Source organism: Orussus abietinus, unplaced genomic scaffold (genome assembly GCF_000612105.2).
Source record: "Orussus abietinus isolate OABI.00-Male unplaced genomic scaffold, Oabi_2.0 scaffold27, whole genome shotgun sequence".
NCBI classification, from domain to species: domain Eukaryota; kingdom Metazoa; phylum Arthropoda; class Insecta; order Hymenoptera; family Orussidae; genus Orussus; species Orussus abietinus.
Window position 1 is genome coordinate 1,171,976 of NW_019394254.1, and position 16,194 is coordinate 1,188,169.

General features: G+C 46.9%; 1 protein-coding gene across 1 annotated transcript in view; it reads left to right on the plus strand.

Annotated features, from left to right (window-relative positions):
- The window catches only part of LOC105694799 (E3 ubiquitin-protein ligase MYLIP), a 71,650-nt gene that overhangs the window by 1,197 nt on the left and 54,259 nt on the right, over window positions 1-16,194 (plus strand). The gene's annotated exons all lie outside the window — the stretch shown is intronic.

The following is a 16,194-nucleotide window of genomic DNA, read 5'->3' on the forward strand; positions in this document are numbered from 1 at the left end:
CAATTTGTTTATTTACGGTACCACGTGGCCCGAAACACCACGAGGTCGCGTTATTCCCGAGGATATTTTCAAACGAAGGAGGATAGGTCGATGAAAGAATATTCAGGACGTTAAATCCTGGACGGTTGAGATTTCGAATGAATTCCCGATAACGTTATCGCGCTATATTGGACGACTAAGCGAAAAATGACGATACTCGAATATACGTATAAAATGTTCTCAGAGTTTCAATAAATTATATATACGTTCCTTTCTTAACCCTCTATGAGCCCGTGTAACTTTCAGGTCACATTTTAAATGAAAAATATTTTTTTTTAGTGCATATATAGGTTCCTAATTGCTGATTTTTCGTTCCAACAATTTTTTTTTATTTAATGAAAAATTCGATAAGTCGATCCGCAGGTGTCGGTAAATCGATCCTTTATATGGGGCCTTTTAAGGGGCACAAATTTAATTATCGATACGACTTGCGATAACGTACCGTAAAGTTTGGTGGAGTTAACGTTGATCCGCAGGTGTCGGGAAATCGCTCGTTTATATGGGGCCTTTTAACGGGCACACGGGAACGCCGTAGAATTCGTACGTAAATTAGATCGCGAAAACGACGGCTGCACCGGGCCACGGATCGACTCCTCTGGTACACAAAGGCGAGGGAGAATTGAATTTCCAGATCGAGTCCCGGCCAATTTCGACCTAATTCCCCCGGCCTGAACGGACGCGCCGACCGAAAAAGACGCAAGACCCCCCGCGAGGCCGATCGATCGATGTCGAGTCGATCGGCCATCCGGAAGTCCGGAGGAAGCTAAAGAGATGGGAGAGACTCTCCTTCGCCCTTGTCTTCCGGGTTGCGGGGGGATGAGCGATTATTCCAGAATTCGAAATACCGCCGAAGATCGATCGATCTTATTTTTTTTCCCACTTTTTTATGCCTCTGTGACGGCCGAATTTATGGGAGATTTATTAAGATGATTTTTTTTTTTTTAATCGCAATTTTTTACAACACTCGTCGCGAGGGTCAGGAAGTGTACGAATCACTAGAAGAGAGAGAGAGAGAGAGAACTATCGTTGGCTTGAGGTAGGACAGGTATCGCGCTCGCTGAGCCTCGGTCGGTAATGCAGATCGCTGCGTCCCGAACCGTCCATTGACTCGATCCACGGAGGCGGGCCGAAAATATACACGAAAAGCGAGCACGCGGATTAATATTGGCCGCCGTCCAAGTGAACCCTGATCCGCGATTATTCACCGAGGGCCGGATGGCCTCGGATTTTGCGAAACCCACGATCGGCTATTTCTGAGGTTAGGAACCCTTGAGGCGGGTCCGAGGGGGAGGCGGAAATGAATCCTTAAATCCCTCCCGAATCGAAATTCTCTCCCGGCCAGGAAATTACCCCAAAAGCGAACCTTATTTCCCGCCTACTTTTCCGGCTTTCATTTGTTTTCTTTTTTCTTTTTTTTTTCCTTTGATATGTTAATTCGCTCCGTGGAACCTACCGAAATAAGCAATGTCACGACCACCGGCACTCGGTCGCGTTATTTTTAATTCGTAAACCTCGGTTAAGATAAAACACGACCTTGGCTGTCCACCAAGCGAACTTTCATCCGAAATAGCGTGCCAGAAATGAACAATGGCGCTGGGAAAGGCGAGATAATTATTGTTTATGGTTTCGGTTAAGTAATCGCGCACGTATGTATCGAGTCCTCCTCTAATCTTGAGATATCCTGCCGCGAGGCGACTCTTTTCTTTATTTTTTGTCCGTTTATTTTTCATCGTCCCTAGGTGAAAATATTCCTAGATCATGAAACGGGATCTGGAAGGTGACTCTTATTTTTATTTCCCTTTTTTTTACTTCTAGGGAATATTCTTTGGTCGTCGGACATGCCCTGGCGCCCGGTTAGTCTTTTATGCATTTTATTTTATTTTTATCTCGTCGCCGTTATTGCAAAATCTGGAATATTCTGTATGAAGTTTTGACGAGTCTATTGGGAACTCCCGGAATTTTCTCGGGTCTGGACCAATCCACGGATCCCACTTTTCGGTTCATCCCACATTTCACTGACGAAGTCGCTCGTCGAGGCTTTCCGGGACCGAGACACGTGACCCGACTCGAAAAAGTCCCTAGCTAGGAACTTTTCCTCTATCCCCCGGGCCGAAATGCGCGAAAGTATCACCTTAGCTCCCGAACCGTTCTCGAGCGTGTAGTACTTCGAAACAATTGCGAGGTGCATCCTTTCTTTTCGGCGGTCCCCGTTTCCCCTTTATTACCGAAGTACGCGACAAAGAGCGGCCGTCGCCGTTTGCATAAACGGCGCGTTAAATGAATTCGAGTTAAACGAGTGCCACCGTTTACGGCTGGAGTTCCTCCAAATTTTTCAACTCCCTTAACGCGGAGAATTCTTTGGGGGGAAAATATTTCATGAACGTTCGGGATGAATTTTAAGAAATTGAAGATTTCATCGGTTGTGGAAAAATTTTTCGCGAACGATTGATCTCGCGGATGCAAATTTGATATCACCTTAAGGGGGAAGAATTTTAAGAAATTTAACATTTCATCGGTAGTGGAAAAATTTTTCGCGAACGATCGACCATCGACCTCGCGGATGCAAATTTGATGTCACCTTAAGGGGGAAGAATTTTAAGAAATTTAACATTTCATCGGTACTGGAAAAATTTTTCGCGAACGATCGACCTCGCGGATGCAAATTTGATATCACCTTAAGGGGGATAAGAAATTTAACATTTCATCGGTACTGGAAAAATTTTTCGCGAACGATTGACCTCGCGGATGCAAATTTGATATCACCTTAAGGGGGATGAATTTTAAGAAATTTAACATTTCATCGGTACTGGAAAAATTTTTCGCGAACGATTGACCTCGTGGATGCAAATTTTATGTCACCTTATGGGGGAAGAATTTTAAGAAATTTAACATTTCATCGGTAGTGGAAAAATTTTTCGCGAACGATCGACCTCGCGGATGCAAATTTGATATCACCTTAAGGGGGAAGAATTTTAAGAAATTTAACATTTCATCGGTACTGAAAAAATTTTTCGCGAACGATCGACCTCGCGGATGCAAATTTGATATCACCTTAAGGGGGAAGATTTTTAAGAAATTTAACATTTCATCGGTACTGGAGAAATTTTTCGCGAACGATCGACCTCATGGATGCAAATTTGATGTCACCTTAAGGGGGTCCTCCAGAAAATCCGCCCCGTTCTCTTTAGGTTCTAAGCGAGTCGTTCGGTTCTTAACGTTTACCCGCTCGTTCGGGCTCCTTAAAACAATCCGACTTCCCTCTGGGGGGTATTTACCCCGACGAGGGCCTTCCCCCCGGACCCGCGGGGAGTCCGGGAATTTTCAACCCCCCGACGGGATCCTCCCCCGATCGGTACTTTGCGCCTTCACCGGGGACTTTTCCGCCGAAGTGGCTACGTACGGACTTTTCCTTCCTCCCGTTTTTACTCTTTCTTCTTTTTCCCCCCTCCTTCTCTCTCTCTGTCCCCTTCGTTGCTCCTTTTTTACCTTTTGTCCCCCGAGTCTCGGCTCTCTCCCGGTTTACATCCTCGGGAAACGGTCCTCGTAGTTTCGGGGGCGGGACGTGACCGGGCTCGGAAGGAGTCCCTGTCCTCTTCCTGGACCCGGCTGTCGTCGCCCAGGTGGAATGACACCTGGACACCTCTAGGCTGACTAATGGTCCGCCCTCGACGCTTGCCGGGGACGAGACCCGGACACACGCTCCTCCGAATTTTCCTGGTTTTCCACCTACCTCGTCTTCGCAGAAGGTGAAGGAAAAAATGGAGCAAACCTTCCCGAGGGCAGCGATCGCTTGAATTAAAAAAAAAAAATCTAGAGATTCGAGATAAAGCGATAATTTGGAATATATCCTCCCCGTCCTCTCGGGAATTTTATCAGATTTTATGTCTCGCAGGGAAAAAAATTCCCACGCTTTCCTCCACCAAGGGAAAATTCATCCAACCTAGGAGATACCTTGTTAACTTAATTGACAACGATTTGACCGGAACGAATTTCATGATTAATCCCGGAGAAACGTTTAATCGAGCCTATTGGAGTTGATCTGTAATTATCGGGATTATTTGTCTCCGGTTAGATGGTGCATCATATTTGCTCCTCCGCGGCGTAGCTGGGAATTTCTTTTCCAGGCCTATGTCGGATCCTCTCGTGTTTGGTTTCCCAAATTCGTGTGGGACGAGCGGAGTCGCCTTATCAGAACTCGCGGGCCCGATTGCGCCGGAAATGGGGACACCCAAGTGCACTTCGTTGCACTTTGATCAACGGGAAGCGCCGTTGCTAAGTCAGTCGCCGTTTCGACGGTGGACGCCGTAAACAGGCCCGAGATGTCCGCAAAGTGCCATGCCATGTAAATTACCTGACCCGTGATTACTATGCAACCTGCATCGAGGTGTTTTCCTGGCCCCGCCACCCCTCCACCCGATTGCGAAAACTCTGTCCCATTAGGGGGTGGTTTTTCGATTAGGATTAATCGACGCCGGATTTTATTCTCCGCGCGATACGAGCAATGAGTTAATTCGTTAATTACGAATCGGCGGATCATTTCATTGGGATTAACGTCCGAGTCGGGGGAAGGTTAATTTCGCGGATCCATTTCGACATGCAAATCCACGTGGCTCCACTTCCGTATCTCGTTTCTTTTTTTTCTTTTTTTTTATCTCCGATTTTGTTGCGCCCTCTGTCCCTCGCTCGTTCTCTCTCGTCGGTCGACGACATCGCCGGGTGATGAGAATAAAGGGAAGAAAAAAATAAAGGAAAAAAAAAAGAAAATAAAAATCAGTTGTCTGAAACGCAAATGCACGCATGCGCTTTGGGGCTCTCGATTGACGACCGGCTTATTGTTAATCGTCGCCTGGATAACTTTCGCTGGATTGTCCCTGAGACGATCTGACGGTACTTCCTGGCGGAATAAGGGAAATGGGAAAAAAGAAAATGCCATTTCAATAAATATGACGGTAATGGGACAAGGTTCTATGAAGGCCTTTAAAGGTCTTTGAGCAATGGGAGGTAAGTGCCCTGTAAAGGGTTGGATTGTATTATGGGTATTTAGGATTATTTTTCATGTTTGGGGATTTTTTGGGGATTTTTTTTGGGGGGATTTTCCGAGCTTCCCCGTAGAGGGGCCGGGGAGAGAGACGGAGCGATGGGAGGTGACGGGGAACCGAGAGAGAGGGAGCACCTCTCGTCGAGAGAACAATGCCGACTCGCAACGAGGAGGAGTCCAGGTTTGGGGATTACCCGGCTCGTTACCTTCTTACACGTAATCTAATTACTTTAATCTAATCGAGCCCGCGCCAGCCGTGGGCACGAAAAACCGGGTCTCCATTTCTCCCTCTTTTATTTCACTTCATCCGGTTTAGTTCACGCCGGGACCGAAATCCTCCATCTTGACTGAAAAAGGGAGAATTTAGATCGTTCCCCCGGGGAGCGGCGCCTTTTGCGACGCTCTTCGGGGACGACACTTCTCGGGCCGTCTCCGGGGTGTTCCGCGACGACAAGAGGACGAGAACTCGTCGCGGTGCACCCGGTGCCCGTGTATATCTAATTAATAAGGCTAATTAAGAACTTCTCCGAGAACTTAGCTGCCGAGGAAGTTGGCCGCTCGGGACGGTTTCGACTTTTTTTCTCTTTTTCGATTTTTTTTTTTACTATTCTCTTCCTCGGCTTCCTCGCAAGTTTTCGCGGATGGCGAATTTGGAGACTGGCAGGAAAACGTTCCGCGAGTGCAGGGTGGAGGCACGTGGAAAATAGCCAAACTGTACAGCGATTCGCATAGAGGGTGGTGGGGGGCACAGCTTCGCGCACTCGTTGACCGCGCCACCCTCTCCAGCCGACTTCGATGCGGTTTCCTGGCTAAACTAGGGGTGGGATAAGAAAACGACCGATATGAAAGTTGCTCCTCTCGTTGGGCGCTACAACTTTTGTATGGACTATTTTTATGTGTCGGGTATCGTTGAACCGGTGCGCCTCGTTTTTCGCGGTTTTATACCTGGCGCGAGGTCTTCTAGCGATTGGATAGGCGCGAATGGGCAAATGGCGGTGACTTAGCTTAGATGATAATACAGGGTATGTATACATATATACGTGCACTTCCGGCGGGAGACACGACAGGTTCGATCCCGGTCCCGGGGCGGCCTCTCCGTCACTCGTGACACCCTCGGGCGGCGCTTCCTCGGCGGCTCGTAAAACTTTTAGAGCCACTGCCGACGTAGACGAGCGAATTATCGATCCTCCCCCCACTTGGCCGGAGGACAAGGGAGAGCCTCTAAGCGGGGACCTTTAAATTTTAAATCGTCGACCACTCCGCGGCCATTTTTTCCGCCCGCTGTACACCGTGAGGGCGACTTTTTACCCCGATAGGCCCGTCGACCCCCTTATCGACATCGTCCTAGGCGGTGATAAGGAACGTCCTTCGACATTCGACTTGAAAATTGTTATACACTTGATAAAAAAAAAAAAAAATAGATATATAAATCGGAAAGAATTTTTTCAACGCTTCGGTCAAGTTTAAAAAATTCTGATACAATGAATGGTTCGTTCGAGGGATTTCGACATTTGTGAAATTGTGAAATTGTGAAATTGTGAAATTGAAGCGTTGATAAAGACCCCCGGGTAAAAAGACGTCACATCAGTGCGCTACCGTTTTCCCGCATAAATTACCCCTAATGACCCAGGCTGTCATTAAGTCCGTCACGCCCAGCGGGTTATCGATGGCGATCGGTGAATCGTGATTGGCAGTTATCGGCCGATAATGACCGCTTATTAACGCTGATAGCCTTGCTCTTGAACTCGGCCAAATGTTCGCCGATCGCCCTCCGGTTTTCCGTCCACTCGGTGACCAGCCTCGAGGATAAAGATTTCTTTTTCGAACGTCGAGTAATATTAAAAAAAAAAAAAAAACATAAAACAAAAGAACTTCAATTAAAGGAACCAGAATTTCGGTTATTTCACCCGGATTAGATTGTTAAGTATGCCTATATTTTTCTGATCAAGCGTATCGGGGATTGATAATGAAACGTTATCCGGTTGCATCGAGGCGCATCTGATGACGTTAATCGGAAATCATTTTTAGCGCTTTTTAGGGGATATTTAATTTTCACCGCGTTTAATTGAGAAATTAGCTCTTGAACTCGGGCAAATGTTCGCTGATCGCCCTCCGGTTTTCCGTCCACTCGGTGATACCAGCCTCGAGGATAAAGATTTCTTTTTCGAACGTCGAGTAATATTGAAAAAAAAAAAAAAACAAGAAACAAAAGTACTTCAGTTAAAGAAACCAGAATTTCGGTTATTTCACCCGGATTAGATTGTTAAGTATGCCTATATTTTTCTGATCAAGCGTATCGGGGATTGATAATGAAACGTTATCCGGTTGCATCGAGGCGCATCTGATGACGTTAATCGGAAATCATTTTTAGCGCTTTTTAGGGGATATTTAATTTTCACCGCGTTTAAATGAGAAATTAGTCGTACCGCTCTGTGGTTGAATTTCTGTTGTTTTTTTTGGTTTTTTTTTGTCTTTTTCCCGTCCAACACCGAGGTGCATTCTCGTGTCCCTTTCCTCGTGAGAAACCTCCCCGGGTGGCGGAGTGCAGCGAACTGCAGTTGCCGGAAATCGAGCGGGGGGGTGCAAATCGGGTCTGCAGATCCGCGAACCGGAAATGAAGGTTTCGAGGCGCCGGATTATAAGCTTTTCTGGCCGTGGAGTTATGGCGAGCCATCGGCCGGGGTTATGGAATCGTTAATACACCCGTAGAAACGAATTCCTGGTTCCCCATCAATTCCTCCTCTGCACCCTCGTCGGGGAGGGCGTCGTGAATCACCAGGCCGGAGAAATGGCCGGCGAAGTGCAATCCTTGGTTTTTCTTCCGCAATGGCTCTCGTTATTTGTCGCCTCCCTCTTGTGCCGCACTGATGGTGTACATGAGTAAATACGTACTCTCGGTTTCGGGGTTACCGACTTCTCGTCGAGGATCTCTGGGACAACCTGGTTCCCTGGTTCGGTCAATCTCGTTTCTGTAAGTCGGACGCGTATAATTAGGTAGACGATTGAAATTAAAATTTCAGATTTTTCGAATTTTAGAATGTCGTCAAATGTGGAATTAATTTTTTTTTTTCTTTCTCTCGTTGCATCCTACCGAAGATGCAGCGGGTGCAGCTGTACTGTGGGGGTGTAGGTTTGGGGGCGGAAGAAACAAGACCCTTGGGCACTTGATTTTTATTATTAAAAAAAAATGAAATAAAGTAGTTTGACATTTTCCCCCGGAATTTCGAAAACGCGGAATTTCGCCACTCCGGTTTTTTTTTAACTCCATCGGGCGAGGTCGCCGGCGAACGCTCGCACATTTTTCTGCTGATTTAAGGGCTGCATGTGCAACGCTTCATTACCCCCTCGCTGAAGCTTCATCCCCTGCGCCGCGGATTATGCATCCCTCATTAAGCCTGGAATATGGCGGGGATTTTTCGGGGTCTCGCTGGCAACGGGAAATATGGAAAGGACCTTTTGCGTTCCTCTTATTCCACGGTATATCCAGTTGTCGACGTCCCCTCGAAGAGTGCGACCTCTTTATTCCCCCCTGGTGCATTACTCGTCTCGGGTTTGCTTATTCCAGAGCACAAGGCGGTGCATAATTCGCCGCGCCAACAACTCGGAAGATTCTCACCGTGAGGAAGATCGACTGGAAGCGCGCTTTTAAAAATCTTATGTCACGTTAAATTCCCGTATACGTCGCGCTGTTCGTGAATTTCTTCTTCTTTTTTCGTTTCCTTGATGAAAACGCATCGCATTTTCACTGCAGTGCACTTAGAGATCGCTTTTAGTGCGTCCCGAGAGGCGCTGCGGTCGCAGGGAGGACCGACGTCTTGAGAGCCTCGCAGCGCGGGGGTTTTTCGCACTTTCCTCCTAAACGGCCAACGACACGGGAAAGTGTCCCCAACGAAAGTTGCTCCGCACATTACCTTGGGCAACTTTCCTTGAGTGCCTTTTTTCCGTACGACGTCTCGTTGAGCCGGAAACGGACAGTAGACCCGGGATAACCCGTGTAACGTTAAACCGGGCGGGGTAATTGTGTCTTCCGCGTTTTCCACGTTAACGGGCCGCGTTAGGCGGAAACGTCTTAGACGAAAGTTCCTCGGCGGGATGTTCCGCGGAACTTTCGTGGGGAACACTTTTCCACATCGCGTGTCGTTAAAGCTCCGAGGAGCGTTTACTGCGAGAGTCCGCGCGCCGTACGTCTTCCCGGCGTGTAAAAATGGGAGCGACTCCGCGGAACCCGGCGGAAATTGAGTCTCGCATCTTCGCGGAAATTCCGCAAAGTGTGTTCCGCAGTGCGTTAAGTCGCGTCGCGGCAATCCCGGGGCGTCTTGCAATTTGCAAATTGCGAGGCGTCTACGCAAAACCCCCGTCTCGCGACCCTGCCTATATATGCCGGCGCACTCCGAGTACACCGGGGTCGTATGCATGGTAATTGCGGCAATTAGGTGGCACCGATCGGCCCAACCGAAAGTTTCGGCACTCGCTGACACCGCCGAATCAAGCGGGGCTTTTGGGTTAATTGGGAAGAGCCGATCCCGATCGATCGACCCCTCCTTGACCTGCCTTAATCTCCTCCTTACGAGGAGTGGGCACTTTCGCAAATTTCCAAAAGTTCTCCCAATTTAAGCACGATTCTCATCCACTGCACTGCTTTTATCCAATGCATTTTGTTTCATTTCGAGCTTGAACCTTTTTTTTTTATATATATGTTTATACAATAGAATAAAAAAATTAATTAATGTTTCCCGCGATTTGCGAGGACGCCGCGATATCTGCCAGGCCTGGACGGCCCTCGTCCAGTCCGAGCAATAGCGCATGGTAATTTTATGCATGGGAAAAATAATTTCGCCGTCCCGGTGGTTTCGCTGCAGTTGCAAATTGCGAAGCTCCCCCTCGAACTCTGTAATCCTGACTCGCCGTTAGTCGGTACTTCATGCCACGAATTTCGATATGTCGGGTCGGTCCTTCGGACGATATGGCACGGCGCGCGACATTTTGCAAATCCGTCGTTGCAAAATTAATAATTAATAGGTGCTGACGTTCTTTTTCTTTTTTTTTGGTCGCGTGAAATCGAGAGGTCCATTTAGGTCGATTTAGGTCGATTTATATCAGGTTCGGCGAGGATGGAGATCCGAAGTTCGCAAATCGGAGCTCGGCTCCGAGGTCGACGACTGCCTGGATTATTATTTAGAACGGTCCTGTAAACGACCTGGTGCACGGACCACTAAGTGGAACAAAGGAAGAGAGCCGTACACATTTCCAGATCGCATGACCGGTCATAAAGCCTCGAGTACTCGGGAGGATGCGCCGCACTAACTCTCTCGGTGCGCCGCTTCTTGCCCGGTGCGGCGCCGCGACCCGTCCGATTTCGTTCGCGTGTCCTACCTCCGCATCGTACTCTAGAGAAAAACGTCTCCTACAAAAGTTGTTCCTCAAATCGTCCCGCGCAACCTTTATTGGGACCATTTTCCCGTACAACGCCGTGCTTCTCCTCTATCGAGCGATCTTCCACCCGCCCTTCCGAGCTCTCGATGTTTTTTCCTTCCTGCTGCTCCTCTCGCTTGGGGACTCCCCTCGTGGCTTTTCCTGCCCTTTTCCCACCGTGATAAAGGGAATTTCCAACCCGAGAGGATTTAAAAGGAAACAGTCCGAGGTCTCTGCCTTTCTGGATCATGCAAGCAGCCGTAAAGTCTCGAGTGCCGGTAAGTGCCTCCCTCCTCTCCCTCTCGGTGGTTCGCCCGGCGGTGCACGCGACCCTCTCTTCCTCCCTGCACTCGCATGCGAGGTGCATACGTCGGGATTCGTCCCGAGGAGTCAATGCACCTTCCACCAGAGACCGAGAGAGCGTGTTGCGGCAGTGTTACACACGAGGAGAACATTCTACGAGGTCCGAGCTCGAGATAAGGCCGGACTTTGAGTCCCGCTCGGCGTTTACTCGGGCCCGATACTTATTGCCCCCCATTTTCCCACTGATAAGACATTCTGGGGTGACGAGGCGAACCCTCCCCTCTCGGGCCCCTTGTTCCCGCAAGTTCAAGATCAAGGGCAACGCCATTAATGCCCGTTTTGACGTCACTCCTAATTATTTATGCCCGTCAAAGTCGCGGATATAGATAGACGAAACGATTACCTGGGAAGGTGTTATATGTCGTTATATAGCGTTATATGCCGTTATATGGCGTTATACGGACGTTATACGGTATCACTAATGCCGGGTTAATTGAAGCCCCCCGCGATACCCCGGAAACTCTCGCGCCCAACGGGCGGGACTTTGTTGATAACGCTGATGATAACGACAATGCATCGCCCAGCCGCTTAATCGAGGCGGTCCCAAATATTCGAGGGAGGCGCCCATTTTCACGGTAAATGCGATATTTGTCACCAAGTCCCTTCCCCCGTTTACGAGAAATTAACGGAGCCGAGGGACTCCATGAAAGGGAATTTAATTAGGCTCTAATTACTCCTGCGGATCGTTTCATTTGATTTTTACCCGCCGAAGGATTATTTGGGTGTGTCGGTAAAATCATTGGTTCAACCACGCAGTCTGGTTGGGTGGACGAGAAAATGTTCTCCTTGACATGAGAAAATTCTTTGATAATGATTTGTTAAAAATTTTTTTTTCAATTATTTATATACAAAATTTTTTTTCAATTAATTATATACAAAATTTTTTCAATTATTTATATACAAAATTTTTTTTCAATTAATTATATACAAAATTTTTTCAATTATTTATATACAAAATTGTTTAATTAACGAAGAGGATCAACTCCGTGGAAGGGGAATTTAATTACGAGGCGCGGATTACTACGGCGAGTCGTTTTGGATTATTATTATTTTTACTATTTATATTTTATTTTTTTGATTACTATTTTTACGAATTGTTAGGAAGATTGAAAATATTAACGGATGGATAATTTCGACTGTCGAGAGAGTCTATGTAAATGTAATTGAAGTCGGGAAATGTTGTCCAGGATGCTCTTCAAGGCCAATTGTTTGTTTAGCCTCCGTATCTTTGCGAAGCTTTTAACCTGGTATCACGACATATTCGCAGTATTTCAATTCGATGCGTTTAATGCCGATCCCGCGAGCCTCTTATCGTGTTGATCACCTGAAAGTGCAAATGCACGAGCGGGGGAAAAAAATGTCGGCGAATGGCAAATAGCCGGGAAAAAATATGCGGAATGACGTCGCCGGACGAGCCTTCTATTGAAATTGAACGCCGCGTTACGCGTAGATAACGCGCCGATAAGGAATCGCGGTCTACGCCGGTTCGAATTGCGAATTTACTCCTCGAATAAGGGGAAATCACGCGATAAGACGATCCAGAATGATTTTATTTCAAGCCCCTAAGTGTGACCAGCGAGCTAATAATATTTAACGATCGCGATGTTTAGCGAGATCGTGATAATAACATTTAGCCGCCGTTATCATCGGAGGGCCGGCGCCCTCCTTCCGCCCTGGCGATAAGATGGAAAATGCAGATTTCAGGAATTATCATGCAGATTGCAACTCGGGGATTAAGTGCAGCGGGAATTTTCCAGGTCGCCTTTAATTGGCTCGGGAAATTATTTGACGTTTCATTTTCCCTCCCTCGGGAATTCCAGAACGAGATTAATTAATTCTTCTCGTTTTTTTTTTTTTAAAGGGCCTCGCCTATTCATCGAACTTAAATAGGATGACCTTTTTTTTTTCTCGTCCTTAAAGCCCTTTTCTTAACCCTTTGGCTACTAAGAGCGCCTAAAGGCGCCCGACGTTTGGTCCAATATTGCCTGCACGGTCAGAGGAATTTCGCCCATATGTCGATATGGCTCCGTGTTCAAAGGGTTAAATCCACCGGCTCTTGATTTATAGAAATTAAGCACGGGGTTAGTTATTATTTTTCTTTCGTTTTAAATCTCAGAAAAATTTTTCTTTTCTCTTATTATTTTTTTTAAGCGACTTTGCGATCTCTCCGGAATCTCAGCTACTTTCCGCAGGGCCGGCGAGACTTATCGGCGTCGTTAAGCTATCGATGGCCAATCCCGAGCCGCGGTACAACGGAATGTGCCAATAAGAGATGCCGGCGATAGCTTAACGACGCCGATAAATGTCAGCGGCGAGTCGCAGGTTTTATCGTCTGTATCGCCATGTGCATTTAAGTGCAGACCTTCCCTCTTTCCCCTGATTTTCCCCGAAAAGGAAAAGTCGCCTAGCCGAAGTCGAGAGGGGAAAAAGAAATCCTAAAAAATTCCCGAAACCCGAATTGGAGGTTTCAGTGGTACCCGATATACCGGAAATGATAAAATGCCCGTGGATATATTTAATAAACTCGCTGATTATTCTTACTAAATATTAAATTCAGGAAATATCTCCCTTTCCTCGTTTTTTATTCCCCTCTTCGGTCGGGTTTCCGCCATACCGGGCGCCGATTTGTCCAAATTTCTGGGGAATTATCCCGACCGTGGGAATTTTCCTTTTCTTTTTTTTCGGGATTCACGAGTTTTTTTTTGTTTTTTTTCCAATCGTAAGCTCGGCTCAAATTAACGGGAAGAGTGTTCGGGAAAGACGCCGCCATGCCTGGGGGATGAAGCGGTGAAATATTCCCGGGGAAAAAAGCGGGGGGAGTTTTTTGCAGCCCGCGAATTCCATTATTTCGGGGACAGACGGGATTTATGGGGCCGCGATCGGTTCGATTCGCAGGGGGGAAACGCGAGATGCGAGCCCTGAAAAATCGGCGCCAGGTGCGCACCTGTAAAAATGCAAAGTGCACGCGAGACGGTCCAGGTGAGGGTGGGAAAAAAAAATCCTGGAAAAATGTTACCTTGGACGCTTAAAAAATATAATAAGAGAAAGAAAAATTGTTTCTGAGATTTAAAACGAAAGATAAATAATAACTAACCCCGTGTTTAATTTCTATAAATCAAGAGCCGATGGATTTAACCCTTTGAACACGGAGCCATATCGACATATGGGCGAAATTCCTCTGACCGTGCAGGCAATATTGGACCAAACGTCGGGCGCTCTTAGTAGCCAGAGGGTTAAGAAAAGGGCTGAACGTGGCTTTAAAGACGAGAAAATCATTACTGACGGAATATATTTAAAAAATGAGATATCCCTGTTAACGATAACAGGTCCCAAAATGCTGATTGGACTTTATCTCGATATTCCTTTACCTGATTGTTTTTTTTTTTTTTTTCTCTCTCTCTCCTTACGTAAATTCAGTACGCGCGATTCGGCCGGTCGTCGAAGTGGCGAGACAATGCACCGGGGTCTCGCAAGGATCTCCAACTAGTGGGAGAATAAATCAAATGATAAATAATTCAAAGGTGTCGCGGGTCAATGAAACGGGGCCGGATCGAGTGTCGGCGAGCTTTTTGAACAATTCCCACCTCCGCTCATTGTGACCGGCGAGAGCGCGCGACCGCTCGGAATTAATTCCGATATAATACGGAATTAATATCCCATTTTCCTATTTTTTTTCCATTTTTTAAACTCCACCGGTAATGAGATAAAAAAGGCCCCCGATGATTTTCCATCCGGTGTGGATCTTCCGGGACGGAGTTTCATGGTTTTTCCTCTTTTCTCTTACTTCCTTTTTTGCCCGATGCATTTTGCGCATTGCAGGTGCACCCCGTGTCGGTGGCACGCTGCTGCGATAAATACTCATCGAGGTACCTTATCAGCGGGGCAAAAATCCACAAAGGAGGCGAGAGAGAGAGGGGAATAATGCAGGGAGACGGGAAAAAAGGAATCGATGTGTGTCATTGTCCCGTGGGTCGACCTCGTCCGAGAGGCCGTCAGGTCGACTGCAGTTGCACCCGGCGAAGTGCATCCGGAAGTGCAGCCGGAAGTGCCGTGCCCCCGGGGGCGGCTTCGCACCGCGTCGAGGAAGTCGACGTTATCGTGTCGTCATGCGAATCGAAGACCTGTCTGAAATTTATCCATTTTTTTTGTCTTTTTTTTCCCGAGGTCCCTCAAGGGGCTACTCCAATTTAACGCTCCCCAAAAAAAAGAAATAATTATTCCCGAGAATGATCACATTTAAAAGTGATATTTAATTTCATCTTCTAAATGATATTCCCCAAAATTGGATATCTCGGTTGATCGTAGTGGCGTGGCTAATGTAGCTAATAGGGTGATTTATTATCTGGGGGAAATTTTTATTTTCAATTTTCTTAATGGGCTTTACTTTTAATTCATGGTCGAGGTGCGGCGAAGGGGGCGAGGGGTCGATTCGCGGGGGGTGTACCTGTGGGGCGCCGTTAAAGTGGCCTTGTACCTAGTAATTGTATCTCGTACCGAGATCCCCTTGGCTCTCTCTTTTTCTCTTTTTCTCTTTCTATCTCTCTCACGACCGACCTGCAACTCGCGGAAATTACGAGGGGCCGTCTCGGCGGTTTTACAACGACCAAACGATAGGGTGGACGCGCTTTAGCGGACCCCAACGGGCTTCATTATACGGCTGCAATTGCCTCCTCGTATCGAGGGCCCGAACCTCGAAATCGCGAAACGTCCAATTAGTCGATCCGAGTGTACGCAGAAATTATTCCCAGTCTCTGGGAGGATTTTTCACGAAAATCGATAAATTCCCATACGCCTCTACTTCATTCCGATACGGTGGGCCGAATTTAAAACAAATCAGATCTGATTTTGAAAATTTCACGGGTTACTTTTTAAATGACTTTTTCTGACAAATGCTCGCGAAATTCAAGACAATTCATTCGTACACTTACGAATATTGCGTTCCAGTTTTTCCTCGGGAATTCGGAGCGTTTGAAAGCGCTCGATTAATTTTTCAAGGGCTTATTCGGGAAATCTGTTTTTTTTTTCAACTAAATTTCAACTCGTCTTCGTTTCTTGGAGACCTTGAAATTTTGTTGGGCGAGGGAATCTCGACTGAGGATTTTCGCTAGTGAAATTCGACAATTCATTCGTACACTTACGAATATTGCGTTCCAGTTTTTCCTCGGGAATTCGGAGCGTTTGGAAGCGCTCGATTAATTTTTTAAGGGCTTATTCGGGAAATCTGTTCTTTTTTTTCAACTAAATTTCAACTCGTCTTCGTTTCTTGGGGACCTTGAAATTTTGTTGGGCGAGGAAATCTTGACTGAGGATTTTCGCTAGTGAAATTCCGATCCCAGGAACTC